This window comes from Pollicipes pollicipes, unplaced genomic scaffold (assembly GCF_011947565.3).
Source record: "Pollicipes pollicipes isolate AB1234 unplaced genomic scaffold, Ppol_2.1 Scaffold_7231;HRSCAF=8579_pilon_pilon_pilon, whole genome shotgun sequence".
Lineage (NCBI taxonomy): Eukaryota > Metazoa > Arthropoda > Thecostraca > Pollicipedomorpha > Pollicipedidae > Pollicipes > Pollicipes pollicipes.
In genome coordinates this window covers 43,322,175-43,337,174 of record NW_023597034.1, presented here as the reverse complement: position 1 = coordinate 43,337,174, position 15,000 = coordinate 43,322,175, and the positions used below count along the sequence as shown (strand labels likewise).

The window sequence follows — 15,000 nt, the reverse complement described above, 5'->3', positions numbered from 1 at the left end:
ACTTTGGGCTCAGCACCATGAGCCTGGCATGCGTCAACACGGAAGTGGTGACACATGTATCACTTCAACCCGACATTTGTCTGCCCGCTGGGGCATGACGTTTTACCGCATTGTTTATGCTTTATCGGGGCTCCAGGTTCCGCTGTGATGCATTGTGGTCAGTTCCAAAGATCCGTGTCGCCTGTGACGGTTGTTGCAGCTGTCTTTAGCGTGATGATTCAGTTTTCCCGCAGCGTGGTGGTAATGTGATGATTCAGTTTGGTCGCAGCACACCTCAGGTATTATGTCGCGATTCAGTTTGCCCGCAGCGCGACTCATGCGGTTCAGTTTGCCAGCAGCGCACCACAGGTGGTTCAGTTTGTCTGCACGTGTTGCACCTCAGGTGATTCAGTTTGCCCGCAGGTGCTGCATCTCAGGTGATTCAGTCTGGCCAGCCACCTGCCATTTATTCAGTCATGCGGCTTTCCTGCCCGATTTGCTAGATCGTTCAGAAATGCTTTCCAAACACAAACGAAAAACGAGCATCACGATAATGCCAAGCTAGCTGTGTATTTTCGGCACACTGTTGATGCTCTGTATTGGGGCACGGGTGTCTTCCATCAATCGAAACCATCATTGCGGTGCAAAGTTGATGCTGAACTCAAAACACCGTGCGACAACCGAACGAGCTTTCAATGGCGTCGAGAAAGCACTCGATTACCTGACGACAAACCGACACAAAATCAGCACCCAACGGTGGGAACACCCCATTCCCTTAGACAAAATACTGGCCTATATTCACAAACCGTCCGTTATCCTGGCTTGAGCTTACACAGCCGTTCACGCATACCCTCACAGCATCCATGAAATGCCTTCTCCGCGGCCAATACACAGTGATCTCACGATCACGTGGGAGTCCGAAGGATAAGGAGAGGCGAACTTGCCCCAACTTCTAAGCGCTTCGTCCGGAGTTATATGGCGGTCCCGTTATGCGCGGAGATAATCTCCATTCCCATGGGAGTTTGCAACGTGTTAATCCCCGAAATAAACCCTCCTCTAAGTTTCTCCTCGGGGTTAATGTGACCGATTACACAATGACAAATTGAAAAGTCGACATTCGGGGTTAGCTTATTACGTCAAGGTAGAAGTGGGCCATCATAGGATATTCTACATGACAGATAAGTGGACCATTAAGAATGCGTAATCATATGCACGCCGCATGTGTGTATGTGATGTGTCAGATATGCCTATGCCATGCAACGCATGTGCGTCATACGTATGTATGCAATGCGCCATTTGTGAATCAAATGTGCGATGTGATGCGTCAGCACATACGGACCAACGCGAAGTTTTATATTGGTGTAAAAAGGGCTATCCCTGCCCAACTCTCCTAGGCAAACGCATGACATAATCATAGCACACCAGTTATCAAACATGTTTAACCCGCATAGCTTCGTGCCTACACAGACTAGCTACTTAAGAAGCAGTAAAAGGTTTGCACGGTTAACTGTTCTGGCATCCGAAATCATGCCGAAACACAACTCTGCCGAAAACGCTATGCAATCAAACCGCCTCATGATCTCAAGATCTGAAAAGAGCTCTAAAACCAAATAACGGCCAAGTGACGTCTTCATGTGATACGTTTCCACAATAAGAACTGAAAACGACAAACCGTACAAAAAAGGTACAATAGCTATTCTGGGTGGCCGACTTCTCGCGTAATCCAAACCGTCTTATAATCTCAGGATCTGACCACGGCTGTAAAACCAAGTAATAGCCAGGTAGCGTCTTCATATAATAGGTTTCCGCGACAATATCTCAAAACAAATTTGAGAGCAAAAAAGGTACGAAAGCTCTTCTCGGTGCTCCAGTTCTTACCTAACCCAAATTTCCCATCGTACTCTATCGCTATGTTGTTCCATCGTTCTAAGGGAGGAGCGGACCATCCCGTCAGTGGACCCTCATGCGCGGGCGGCACCCGTCTCGGCCCGCTGGTACCTGCACATGGATGTTCGTAGTGCTCCTCCATACTTTATCGCTCGTCATCGTGCTGAAAATGTCTTCTGCCGAGAAGTAGCCTACGACTGGTTAAACAGAACAGTCTGACAGGAACAGAACAGGCTCCTCTGGTAGCGCAATCCCACGACTCCATGATGTACGGTTTTCAGTTGAGCGACGATTATTCTATTGAGGCGTGCGCCACTTCCATCTCCTTCTCTTCCTTTTGCTGGAATGAGAAAAAACGCATGAAAATCACACAAATTCCGATCATGTGCTTCTATACAGGAAGACCATTCTCAAGGCGTTTATGACCCTGTCCATACGACATTTAGAGCCTTGCATGCGCAGTATGATTCAGGAAATAGCTCTAAAGCATGAGCCAGACCGGGTTCAGATATCTTAGAAACTCACATCCACTGAGAAGCCATATCAGGTCAGCGACCTTTCGGCAGTGTTTCTGGAGATCATGCCATTCAGATAGGAGACGGTGCAGCTCAGCTTGGAGAGCGTTCGTAATGTGTGAGGTTTGAGCCTGTCTCTCGACCCAATGTTTCATTGTCTCCGCGGAGATCAGCATGGATATATGCACGCTTAATGACCCTGAGTATCGAACGCGTCGTCGAAAACATTAAGAAATTCAGGAAAGTGGCTGTAAAAATCGGTGAGGTATGCGAAAATTACAACCAGCCAAGGACGCACCGAGAACACTTCTTTGTGTCTGAATTACATTAAATGACATAGTTTGTCAGCGTTAAGAATTAAAAAATGCACAGCCGTTTTTATCGTGCATTTGCAACATAAGTGTGCGTTAGGCTAATTGATTTTGCTGAACATCAGTTATATTTTGATTGATTGGGATGATTCGGGTTTGACCGTCGAGCCGTCTCACGGCCAAATCTCACTGACAAGGTTGTTATCCAACAGCGGGCTCACATGTTCTTCGCCGACGTGGAAGTTGAGGAAGCGCCGCGCCCTGGCGGGCAGCCAGCGAAACAGCGTGTCTCCGAGCGGCACGACGAGCCGGGGGTCCAGCCGGCGCGGGTCCCGAGGTCCCGTCACCCAGCTGACCAGCAGGCCCACCACCACCACCACCGAACACGTCACCGCCGAGTAGTACATGTAGCTCAGGTAGTAGATGCCCAGGGCGTCCTCCCTGCAGGGCGGGTGCGAGGTCAGGTATTACACCCCAGGGTGTCTTCTAGTGGAGTAGACGGGGAGATAGCACGCGTGCCGCGCTTTCTCGGCGGATGATAGTCGGTGAGCATAGGCCACACGCACCATCACAGCAAAAATAGTCCCTCCGCGCTCCACAGCGCCTTATTTCTCACAGGTCGGTCAAGCCAGCTTAGACTAGCGCAGCACGAAGCTGTTGGGCGGAACAGTCCTGTTCCAGGTGAGAGCACTCGGTAGCAGCTAGATCAGGGATTGAGCTATTGATGGATGGCCCATTCGTTCGACTACCGGAGTTGAAGTGTACGGAAGAGGTTGCTGTGAGATCGGTTCCGTCCGCATGTGAGGCAAGTGAGTTGCAGGCATCCATGTCGATCTGGTCCTAATTCTGGAAGCTATGCTAAATGCAACCTCGAAATCGGTCACATTTAACTTTGTATATTCGAACGATAGGACTCAACTTTCCACTGAACATATTACTGGAATCACCGCCAGTATCAGTGCTGCTTCCTGCGTGAGCTCTGACACCATCATTTGGTAGTGGAACTCAATAGTACCATTTTTTCGGCGAAAGCTTGACGTGTCACAACGCTTGGCACTGCCCGTCCGACCCCGAAGAATGACCCTCTGACGTCACATGACCTTCCCCGCACCTGCTGCTAATGGCCGCAGTCCGTGCCAGCCAGGGCCAAATAATGAACGCATAAAGCGAATCGAATCCTCCCCACCACCAGTAGGTGAACCGGAATGCAGGCGTTCTAACCATCCCAGCTTCTGGGACAAAAGAAGAAATAGAAGGAAGAAAAATGTATGTTATCTCGCGGGAAATCTTCAGAAATTGGGAAAAATTGGCACCACCGGAATGATAAAGCGGCATGTTTGGAGTGAACAAAGGACATAGCTAAATCATATTTTCAAGTTAAAGTTCAGAATTATATCTGACTTTCATGTAAGAAAGAGCATTAGACCACCCCGCTGAGGTATTTGAACTCATAAATGTTTATGGTAATAGCCCCGTAGCATTGAAATCCTACGCTGGCACGGAAAGTCATGCATTTAGTTGACTTGATCCCAATATTCAGGTGCAGCTCACATCTTAACCTCCTAAGTACGTTAGTGATGCTTTCCATGCTATCCTTTAGGGCACATGCTTCTGTCCAAGGCGTTGCATCTCAGCAAAAAGGCGTCCGGCGCATACAAATAAAATCACGTGAGTGTGGTGGTCTATTCGTCCTTCTCAAATGGAAGTTAGACGTAATTATCACATGAAAATGACCGTATGTTTTTGTTCTGCTTTGATGTTCTTGATTCTAAATGTGCCATCTTATTATTCCGGGGGTGCCAATGTTTTTCCTCAAATGCTGGAGTTTGCCCCCAAAGATAACAACTGATATTTCCTTTTCTTTTCCTTACATATTTTGTCCTAATAGCTCTGTTCGTTAGTGCACCTCCTTTCAGATGTATGTGCTAGTTGCGGGGAGAATTTGATTATATATATACGCTGATCATTCGGTCCTGGCTGGCATGAACTCGGCCAGTTAAAGCAGGTGCGGGAAAGGTCAGCTGACGTCAGAGGTTCCTATTCTAAGGGTAGCGCGGGCAGTGCCAAGCGTCAAGGTTCCGCCGTAAAATTGTACCGTTCACCGGGTATCGCACGATCGGGATCGGGTGGTGGTGGCAGGATTCTCGCAACAAGCGTGGCGTGGCGTGGCTTAGCGTGGGTGATGATCCCGGGACTTTGTCCAGCTAGTTGAGAGGTCCCTACTTAATGGTGGAAGAAGGGTAAGCCCCGCAAAAATTTCAATGCTGCCACTGATTTGTTCGTTTTTATTTGATACATCTCGCCGAGTTAACACGCGCTCGGTTGGAGGGGTCAAATGGACCACCCCAAACGTTTCTCCGGAATTGTTCCTGAACGGCGCGTCAACGCCGCGCCGAATTTTGCACAGATGTAGATATTGAATGATGGTTCGTTTGATGTCAAAAATCTAAATGTACCTTGTAAGGTCGCTGTTCTACGGCAGGTCAAAGTCAGGCTATAGATTAAGCGAAGTCAGTTTCTACGGAATCATTCATCTGGTGCAACAGTGGAGTGTTAGACCAAGCCATACATCTCTGAAATACTTTCTCAGGCAACACAACACTTGGATGAACCAATTGCATTGATCTTTGGTCAGGTATGATGGTCAGACCAAGGTCGAAACCAATCTGTTTTATTACCCAGGGCTTGTTGTATGAGGCAGTTTTTGGTGCTTATTTCGAATTTATTGATAACAGTGACAGCATTATACAGTTTCTACGAACTTTTCAAAAGTCAAAATTGGTCACTGACCTAAAATGGCTCAGGTCAACACTTCGGTTTTGGGAACATATCACCTAGCGAAATATGTGTCGCTTATTCAAATGCAAAACTCAGAAGTCCTGTATGATCTTGGTCACCATGACCTTCGGAAGGTCAAACGAGGTCACCGACCTTAAATGAGCACTTGATCTTTTGCTTCGAACAGATATCTAGGTTCTGGGGGTGGTTTGGAGATCGATCTGGGGTTTGAATTGTTTGACCTTTTTTGCCCGAAAGTCATAAACTAGGAACCTCAAACTTTGACTTAGGTAAGTTTACGTACAGGCCAACACATCCCGTGAATTTGTTGTCTCTGGCTTCCTTAGTTCCTGAGGTCTCAGGGGGTCAAACTGACCCTCCCCCAACTCGAGCAAAAGGTATCCAACAGGCCACCCGAGCGCGTGTTAATGCCAGATGGCCATGTATGCCTACCACCCACCCGCCTGATATGCAAACAGAAAGGACTGCACAACAAGCTGCTCAGCTCAGTTCGATTGTGGTCAAGCTTAGCTACCACGTCGTCGATCGTATGAGCCGGCCATCAATCACTCTTTCCCTCTGAACTGTCTGCTGTCGAGGGCATTCGCCTGGATCAGGACTTTTCTGCACAGCAACTATATGATGCGTTTTAGTCCAAGGTTCCAGAATTGAACTGGGAGCTAAGACGTGGTGGAGGCGCGGGGTCCTTGTTTTGCTGTGATTGTACCCACAGTGTTTTCTCTGATACTGGCCCGATCAAAGATGTACTTCAGCAAGGAACCCGGCTGTGGGAGAATGTGGAGCCGGTGATTGGATGCTAGACTGCGAGGTTGAAAAATGCGTCCAGTTGCCCACGAGCGTGGGAGACTGGTATGAATACCAGTCATTCATGAAAGGAGACTCAAACGCTCCCATTGTTCAAAGTTCGATTTGACATACTCTCACGAAACGCCGATTGCGATGAAGTTGCGCGCATTACAGCGCTGAAAGAAGATTATGTTTCAGTGGCTTAGACCGTTTTTAGCACTGCCGTGTGGGGAGACAGTTTGTGACAAGAAGCCGAGCTTGTGAATCAGTTTTGTTTATTGGTTTTGGAGCATTCTAATGAATTGCATAATTGATTAAAATAAATTTAGATGCATCTTACATTAACAAAAAAGTGTGTACAGACGTTATCATCATCGTTGTGCAAATCACAGCGCCGTCTAACATACGCCTGATGTATTCAAATATGCATATTTGAAAACGTGTTTTGAAAAAATGCTCCGAACAATGACCAAAAAACGTCCATTTTAGGAGCATTTTTGTGTTCTAAGTTTAGATAATTTTGTGGATGTGTTCCAAGTGGTCTAAGTTGTATGACAGGTCCTGTATTGGTGCATCGCAGGCAAAGCAGGGCCCTGAATTAGGAATAGGTGGATCCTTCTTTGGTGCAAGATGCTGGATGACTTCAGGCCTAAGACTTTGCTGACATATTTGCAACAGCTTGTAGTATTTGTTCTAACTGCTTAAAAGTAATTTACATGAGGTAGATTGAGTTTGTGTTTGATGGAAAGCAAGCCATATCATGTGTGATTACATGGTGTCTTGATTCATACACGTAATTCGTCCTTTGGGAATTTTTGGTACAATATGGCTACCTAGAGCATTTAAGATCAACATATGGTGGTATTGAATATATGAGGCAGGGGTGGTCTGCCGCAATCACTTTTCCAGTGATATACATGTTAGGAAATCCCTGAAAACATTCTGCTTTTGGGACATTATCATATGACAGAAAAGAAATACAGTTTGATTCCCCAAAAATGTTACGGCGGGTGGAATGCACTTGGACATTTAAGTCATCAAGCTGCACTTTTGATACTTGGCTTCCTTAGTCTGGCCACAAATCACGCTCGCCCTGACGAGGGGATCCTCCAATAATGTTTTTGAGGATACCTGACTGACATCTTTTGCGATCGCGTCCAACTTTTCGGTAACCGATGGAGCATTTATTGCCCGTGTTTTAACGCCTGAAACATGTTCCTAGCTTTTCTGGTTCTAGTTAGCATGATGTAAGACTGAAGAGTACGAATTTCTGGAAAATTCCATCTTTGACCCGCCATAATGGGGTCAATTATCAGGCCAAAAACAAGAAAGCTAGCAATAATCGCGAGATCTCGTGGAGACCAATCCACTGGTATTTCCGCTTATTTCAATCGTCAAAGTTTGAGTCAACAGGAGTGGGGGTCGCACTTACCCTCCCCCCCCCCCCCCCCCCATCTATCGGTCTGCGTTATGAGCAACGGCTCGTCAGCGTGAAGGTTAAAGAGATAGATCAAGTCATTTGTGTTTTGTAGAAGACAGGCGTAGAAGACAAGTTTTTATCTCTGCTATTCTGGGCGACGAGCTGGACTCCCGCTGACGGTACCGACTGTCGCTGAGTCGTGCGTTTTCACCCAGACGACTAACTTACCTTTTAATCCATCGGTGCCATTGTCACTGAGCGTCACGAGGAACTGTCATCGCCAGGTTCCAGTCAGCCATAGTGGTAAGCTCGGCCACAGGGCGCTCTCACCGTTCTGGCGTGTCGAGGAGACTGCTGTTGAGGGTCGGAGGAGCTGCTGACGGGGACAGGTCGACGTACGAGACGTTGTAGCGTGGACAGCCCGCCACCGAGGTCTCCAGCTTCGGGATGTGGATGTGGCCCTTCGCCTTCTCCACCTGCACTCCGATTCCGATCCAGAAGATGACGAGCAAGGCAGAGAAAATGCCCGACATGGCGCCCTGCGGCGGAGTCAGGCGGGCTGGGTGTGAGTTTGCGCACCGCTGATACGGACAGGTCAGGCTAGAGGGCAGAGCCTTCCGCTGCCAGCGCCGACACTCGTGTCACGTCGCCGTATAGTGGCAGGAGTTGAAGCTAAATGACGTCAAGAGGGCACACTCGATTTGTATGCAGCGCAGCGATTTCATAAATTGCCGAACATCCCTCTGATTTGAATCAGGGCTACATTTGGATCATGGAAAATCGTTTGAACCGTTGTAGGAAATGATGCAGGCAATGACGACCGAGGTATGTATGCGTTGCACAATGAGGCACTACAGCCAAAAATATCACTTACAATGTGGTTGGCCCAAGGGAAGAACAATCCCAGAGTGAACACTCCGAGAACCGGTCCCCCAACCATGCCGTATATGCTGAGAGCCGCCTGAAACAGACGCACACACGCGCCGTAGGTCAGCAGGTGCCTGATTGAGGTCAGCAGTTTCGAGCCGAACATAACCTCCGTCGAAGTCTCAACATAACCTGGCCTAGTGATAGCTCAGCCTGCCCTGATGTTAAGAATAAATCCAGCCTAACATGCTGTTAGCAGAAATCCGGGCGGGCAAATAGTGAACGACAGTTATCACCTGAATTTGACTCACAGTCGATTGGTTGCATATGATTACGTTGCAGCCAACATGTGTAGGATTACCGGTTTGGAATTTGATGTCATCTTTGTCGCTATTACTTTACATTTTATATGTAATTTAAGAACTTTGTATAAATCCACAAATGCTTACGTTGCATGTTGCACGCCCCACTATCTCCATTCGTTTCCGCTCGATTCGTCGGTTCTTGTCATTACCTGTAAGATGTCTCCAAGCTGTTCAGCAATAAACACCAGTAGAAATCCCAACACACCTGCGGTCAAAAGGAGAGGAATAAAACGTGGCAAGATGACAAGGCGATAGCGCATGGCACAACAGGAAGGGAAGTCCTATCATTGCTCTGAGGCACGAGTAATTGGGAAGAAGTAGTTGAAAGCCAGCACTAATTGCTAGAACAGCAGCTCTGTATAATAAAGTTATGCCGCCTTATTTTCACCTGATTCAATCACCAATGTATGGATGCTAATAATATAATGGTACGTAATGTGCATGACACCTTCATTGCACCACATACGACCCAAATAAACGCCACGACGCTTGAAATCGAGCCAACGCTACGAACACGGCAGGGATTGGAGCGCAGCATCTGTTTCACACACAAGAGTGATGCCGAACAAGACAAACCCACCGAAGGCGACGGCCAGGGCGCGAGAGATGATGGTCTGCATCTGAGCCGTCAGCGGCCTGCTGACGCTGGGCATGATGAAGTCCTCCATGGTGATGGCCGCTAGCGAGTTGATCCCGGAGCTCACGGTGCTGACAGAAACTTCAGGTCACGTGCGCAGACGACACTGGGTCGTGCCGAGTCGCAAGCCAGCGGACGGTCGTAAAAGGGATTCAAGAAATAGGTAGCACATTGTATGGCGATTTCCTAGCGGTCTGTTAAGCTGGACGTCAGTACCTCTCACTTCTCAGCTGCCAGCGTGTTGCTCGGGTCTTTGGCCCACGCTGAGCCACGTAAGAATTTTGAAGTTGTAATGATAGGCATTTACTGGAAGTCTACAGCTGACGTAGAATATGGGATGGTGAAAAGAAATCTAATCATGTCATTATGCGGAAAATTCCAATATTTCAGTAGATGCGACGACATGGCAGGTCCCAGCCAACTGGGGGAACGTCGTTTGGCAGGCAGATCACCCTTGGAACGTGCGGCGAAGGTAATGAGCAGAAAGAAGCTCCTGGCATCAGATAGTTACATATAACAACATGCATAAATGGCCGTAACCATCCTGCTCCATTAGTGCACGCTGGTGTCTGCCGAAAGAAACTAACATAACATATATATATATATATATATATATATATATATATATATATATATCGGTATATCTTGGCAGAACATCTTTTTTATGCATGTCTGATTAAAAACGCCTTTGACTCAGCAGTGACGAGCTTTTTTATGTATCTATTCAGCTTCCGGGCTTTTGACTTAGCGATGTCGTTAGGATCAAAGATAGTTCGCACAAAATCACTCTTATACTCGTCAATGTGTACATCCTTACGTTTTGAGATCTTAGTTCATCGTCCGATAGATATAAATGGCACGAGAAAACAGCTTTAGACTTTTAAGGATGTAAATTGTGCGTCACACCTGGAGAACATTTTTAGTCCCAAGGAGACATGCGAAGGAATACCAAATTGAAATAAGGCAAGATCTTATTGTTACTTTGATGCATATACAATGCACGAATAAAGAAACACTACAAAGACACCTAGCCACAAATACATCGTAAGTATGTATCGCTCGCCATCTAAGAACTTAAGGGTTGTATATGAGTTAGCTTGTTTGGGGCTGGAGAGAGTTCGTTAACAAACATGCTTTCCCACATTTGAAGACGACTTCTGTCAATGCACGCCTGAAGAATGTCAGCGTTGTACATCCATTGTTGTTGTGTCAATGTTCTGTCATGTTCGAGTCACATGTGCTCCAGAGATGCCCCGTCACGTAAGTGCATTGCCAGGCGTCGTGAGAGTGTCGTGGTTACGCTAGCGTAGTGTATGGAGCGAAATTTGCAGCCTTCAAGATGACATTTCAATTGATACACTACATTGATACACTTAAGTTTGTCAGGTTTGTCCCGGATGTTTCTCATAAGAAAGTTAGACCTTTTTATAATGCGATAATAAATGGCAATGTCTATTTTGAGGTCGCTCTTGCCTTTCACATGTTGAGAGATCATTTCCTGTAGAGCTTTTTCTTCTTGTGGCAGATGTGGCAAATGGCAGATGTCATTTGATTTTGATAATGCAGTTGGACAGTTGATTGTCTGTCTTGTCTATTTGTCTTAGTTTCTTGTTAAAGTGCCTTGTTATTTGTCACTGTGATGCGTTTCCAACATCGGAATTTGAAAAAAACAAGGTTTTTTTCCAAGAACTGGGTGATTCGCACCGACTCCAAATGTAACACTGTCCAATCAGAGCAATGGTTAAATACATGTCTAAGGAATGACCTTATGAAACTAATTTTGTAGCGTCGAGGACATTCAATGTCAGCATTTACGCACCGTCCGTTGTTAGTCTGCTTCCGGTGTACAGTTGTTTTATACCGCTGTCTTTGTTCGTCAACGTTGACATCAAGAAAGGGTATTATATTTTGCACACGTAATTTGCTGTGAAGTTTAAATCAGATTTCTCTCCCAAGACATTTTTGAGACGTTGTAGTTAGTCAGTGTCCATAACCTCCGCAAAGGTATCTTATACATAGCGTCAGCAAATGTACGGCCTTATGTTGCCATTTGGTTGTGAGTCGACTTCTATATGTCCCATAAAAACTTGGCAAATAAATGTCCAGGAAGAGAGCCCATCGCAACACCCTCAGTTTGGCAATACATTCGTCCACTAGGCCCACGAAAAGAAACTTCCAGCGTACAGGCTTCTAGTACTTGTTCAAAAAGGCGCCTTGAGATTTTAAGAGCGGGAATTTCGGGATGATTGTACACGTGGTCGAGGACGATAAATATGGCTCTTTCAATGAGCACGTTTGTAAAAAAGAGATTTTCAACATCTAAAGAGGTTAGCAGACCCTTCGGCTGGATAGATTGCTTGACATCTTGAAACTCATTGCTTGACGACAAGCTGTAGGACACGGGAAGATAGGGGCACGGAAGGCCATTAAGACGTTTTGCATTTCGACAAGCTGGTGAATGGTTAAGGGTTATATGTTTAGTAAATCGACACACATGACACTCATATATACCTTATAGTGTATATACATATAGTTCGGTATATATATATATATATATATACCAAGCTTTTGTACATCAATATATATATATATATATATATATATATATTGATTACAAAAGCGCCTGCACCATGCAGGTGCTTTCAATAAAGGTAGCACTTTTGTGATATCGGTGATGCCTGAGCATCGCCGGTACCAGGACTTCTGGCTTGCACTGAAGCCAAAAACAGTGCGGCACCCATCCATCTGTGCTGTGGTCATTACGGGGATACCACAAATTTACAGCCAGGAAGAAAACACAACACCGTTAGGATATAACATCATCTACAGCTCCCACCTGGCAGTAAACCTGTTCGCCAGAACAAAATGGTCTTGTTGTCGACATGTTAGCATACACCAACCATTCTCACCGCCTGCCGACAGCACCACTACCCAGCTCCCCGCCTGAGAGCGCCTTCGACTATTTATCCACACCTAAGAGCAACACTGTCCATGTCTTTTCACCTGAGAGGACCACCGTCCAGATATTCTCACCCGACAGCACCACCGTCCAGATATTCTTACCCGAGAGCACCGCGCCCACCACTCTAGCCTGAGAGCACCACCATCCCTGTCTCTCCTCATCCGAGAGCACCACTGGTACCATCTACATCTCCCCTCACCCGAGAGCACCACCGGCACCGGCACCATCTCTCCCTCACCCGAGAGCACCGCTGGCACCGTCCCCATCTCCCCTCACCTGAGAGCACCACTGAAGATCCCGGCCACAAAGAGCCCTGGCACTCCCGGCGTCTCGCCAGCGTATCCATCACAAAACAGCGGGAACAGCTGGTCGGCCGTGCTCACGCTCCCTGAGCTCAGCGGGTCGCACAGCCGGTAGCGGGCGTAGATGACCAGACCAGCGTAGCTACACACGGTCAGCAGAACAACAGGCCTACCAGATTCAACCAGATGGCGCTGCCGACCACGGGGTGAGTGGGGTAGATGGCGGGCAGGAACAGGACCACTTCGTCGGGGTCGCTTGGTGATTTGGTTGTTCTCGAAAAGCTTTGGGCTTGTGGAACTGTTTTGTTTTATATACTTATTAAATGCCAATAAAAACCTGTTACGCCCATCTGGAGTAAGGTAAACAGCATCATTCAACATCCCTTCACAGCGAAAGTTTGGCTCAGGTAGTTTTTAGTCACAAATCTTTGAGTCTGTTTCTATAACGTGCCTCCCCCCCCCCCCCCCCCCCCACCTCCTGTTGAAGACGGATTCAACATAACTGCCTGGTGTAAAGTGTAAAATCAAGCACCGTCAACAATGCTACGGTGTCCTTGTTACCGCAAGCGACACCATCACAAGAATGGCAAGGACAAACGAACAAATGAAAACTGCGCGTGTAGGGTACAGAAACACAAGTGGCAGAGGGGCCATCAAAAAGTTAGCACCAAAGTGACACGCTGATGGTGACCGCCCGTTGCCTCATTAGTACGGGTGACATCGCCCTATGCAGTCCAGCTGTTCTCTGCCAATGACGCCTCCTCACTTGGCGGCGCGTCGCTTAGTGGGCACGCAGAGGTAGCGTTGGACCTGCGCCTGGTTCACACCGTAGATGGTGATCCAGGTGAAGTAGCCGCCCACCACCAGAGTCCAGACTGTGTGCCGCACTCCTGGACTGGTGTTGAAGCTGCGGCATAGTCACAACATTCGGGTCACCGCGGTCCTGCTGATGCTTATGCTGTGATACTCGCAGGCGATTAAAACATTCACGGTGTCACACATCAGCCCAACAGGACACCCGTAATCCGCATGACAAATCTTATCCAAATCGTGGAACTCAGTTACAGTCAGGAAACCTGACGACCTCGGGACCCTTCCATCCCCCTCCTCCCCTTTTCCCAGGGCGTTGTCGGAAGTCGGATGAGAGCTCAGAGTTCTTCCCTGCCATCAAGCGCCGTTGGTGACACAGTAGCTCTAACACCATCCATCCGGAAGCTGTGGACATCTGCTCGGTGCATTGATAGCCACCCAGACAACCAGCGGAAGCCCTGAAGCCACTTACCCACTTACAGGGCCTTTGTCAGCCTCGGTGGACGTGCGACCTGCTATGATGGGACATCATTGAAAATAACGGAGGCAATTGAAACCGGACGACTAAAGCAGCCACATAGCTGCCTGGACGTGATGGCAGAAGCCTGTATCAGGGCGCTAGCCGAGGTTTTGTAGAGCCGTGTAGTCGTGCGGCAATATGCGCCCGACGGAGGGTACATGACAGGCGGCGAGTGGATACCGAATGGGTGCTGGATCCCAGAAACGGACCTCGGCGCCTGGATCCTGAGCCCTGGATGCTACAATGCACGAGGTTCAATGCTAAGCTTCATACTTGGTCTTGGGATTGTTTCGGATCATGAATCCGCACTGACTTGAGGCTCAAATATCTTCTAAGTTCGGCAGGGCGGCACACTGCAGTCAGAATTACGGTCCATCATTTCGGCGTAATCGGTCTGAGTCATCGCGTTTTTTGTGTGGTAACGTTATCGTTCCACACAAAATCGTATCGTTATATGTGGTATCGTTCCGGATATGTCGTCGGAGGGAGCGCACAGAATATATCTTAGTAAGCCGATCTGCATAAAATGTCGTTGCGCTCAGCCTTTTCAGTTCCAAACGCAAACCTTCATACAGCAAGAAGCTACCAGAGTTGTAACACCTTTGCCACATGTCTGTCCTGAAGTCAAGCCTCTGATGTCGTTTACATAATTTAATACATTCCATGCATCCCACACATCACCAGTGCATTGCATCAAGCTCTGTGTCTAAAAGCCAGGCCCCTCAGTCGGGTTTCAGAGCTCCGCGAATGGCTCTGGTTGTTGTCATGCACACCTGATTCTTGGCAAGTTTGCAACGTACCCGGGGACGAATGAGTCCTGATCGGCCAAAATGGATCGCA

General features: G+C 47.6%; 1 pseudogene; it reads right to left on the bottom strand.

The window, feature by feature from the left end:
- Positions 1-526: 526 nt before the first annotated feature.
- LOC119110156 (sodium-coupled monocarboxylate transporter 1-like) lies at positions 527-14,459 on the bottom strand (annotated as a pseudogene).
- Between the last annotated feature and the right edge of the window lie 541 nt (positions 14,460-15,000).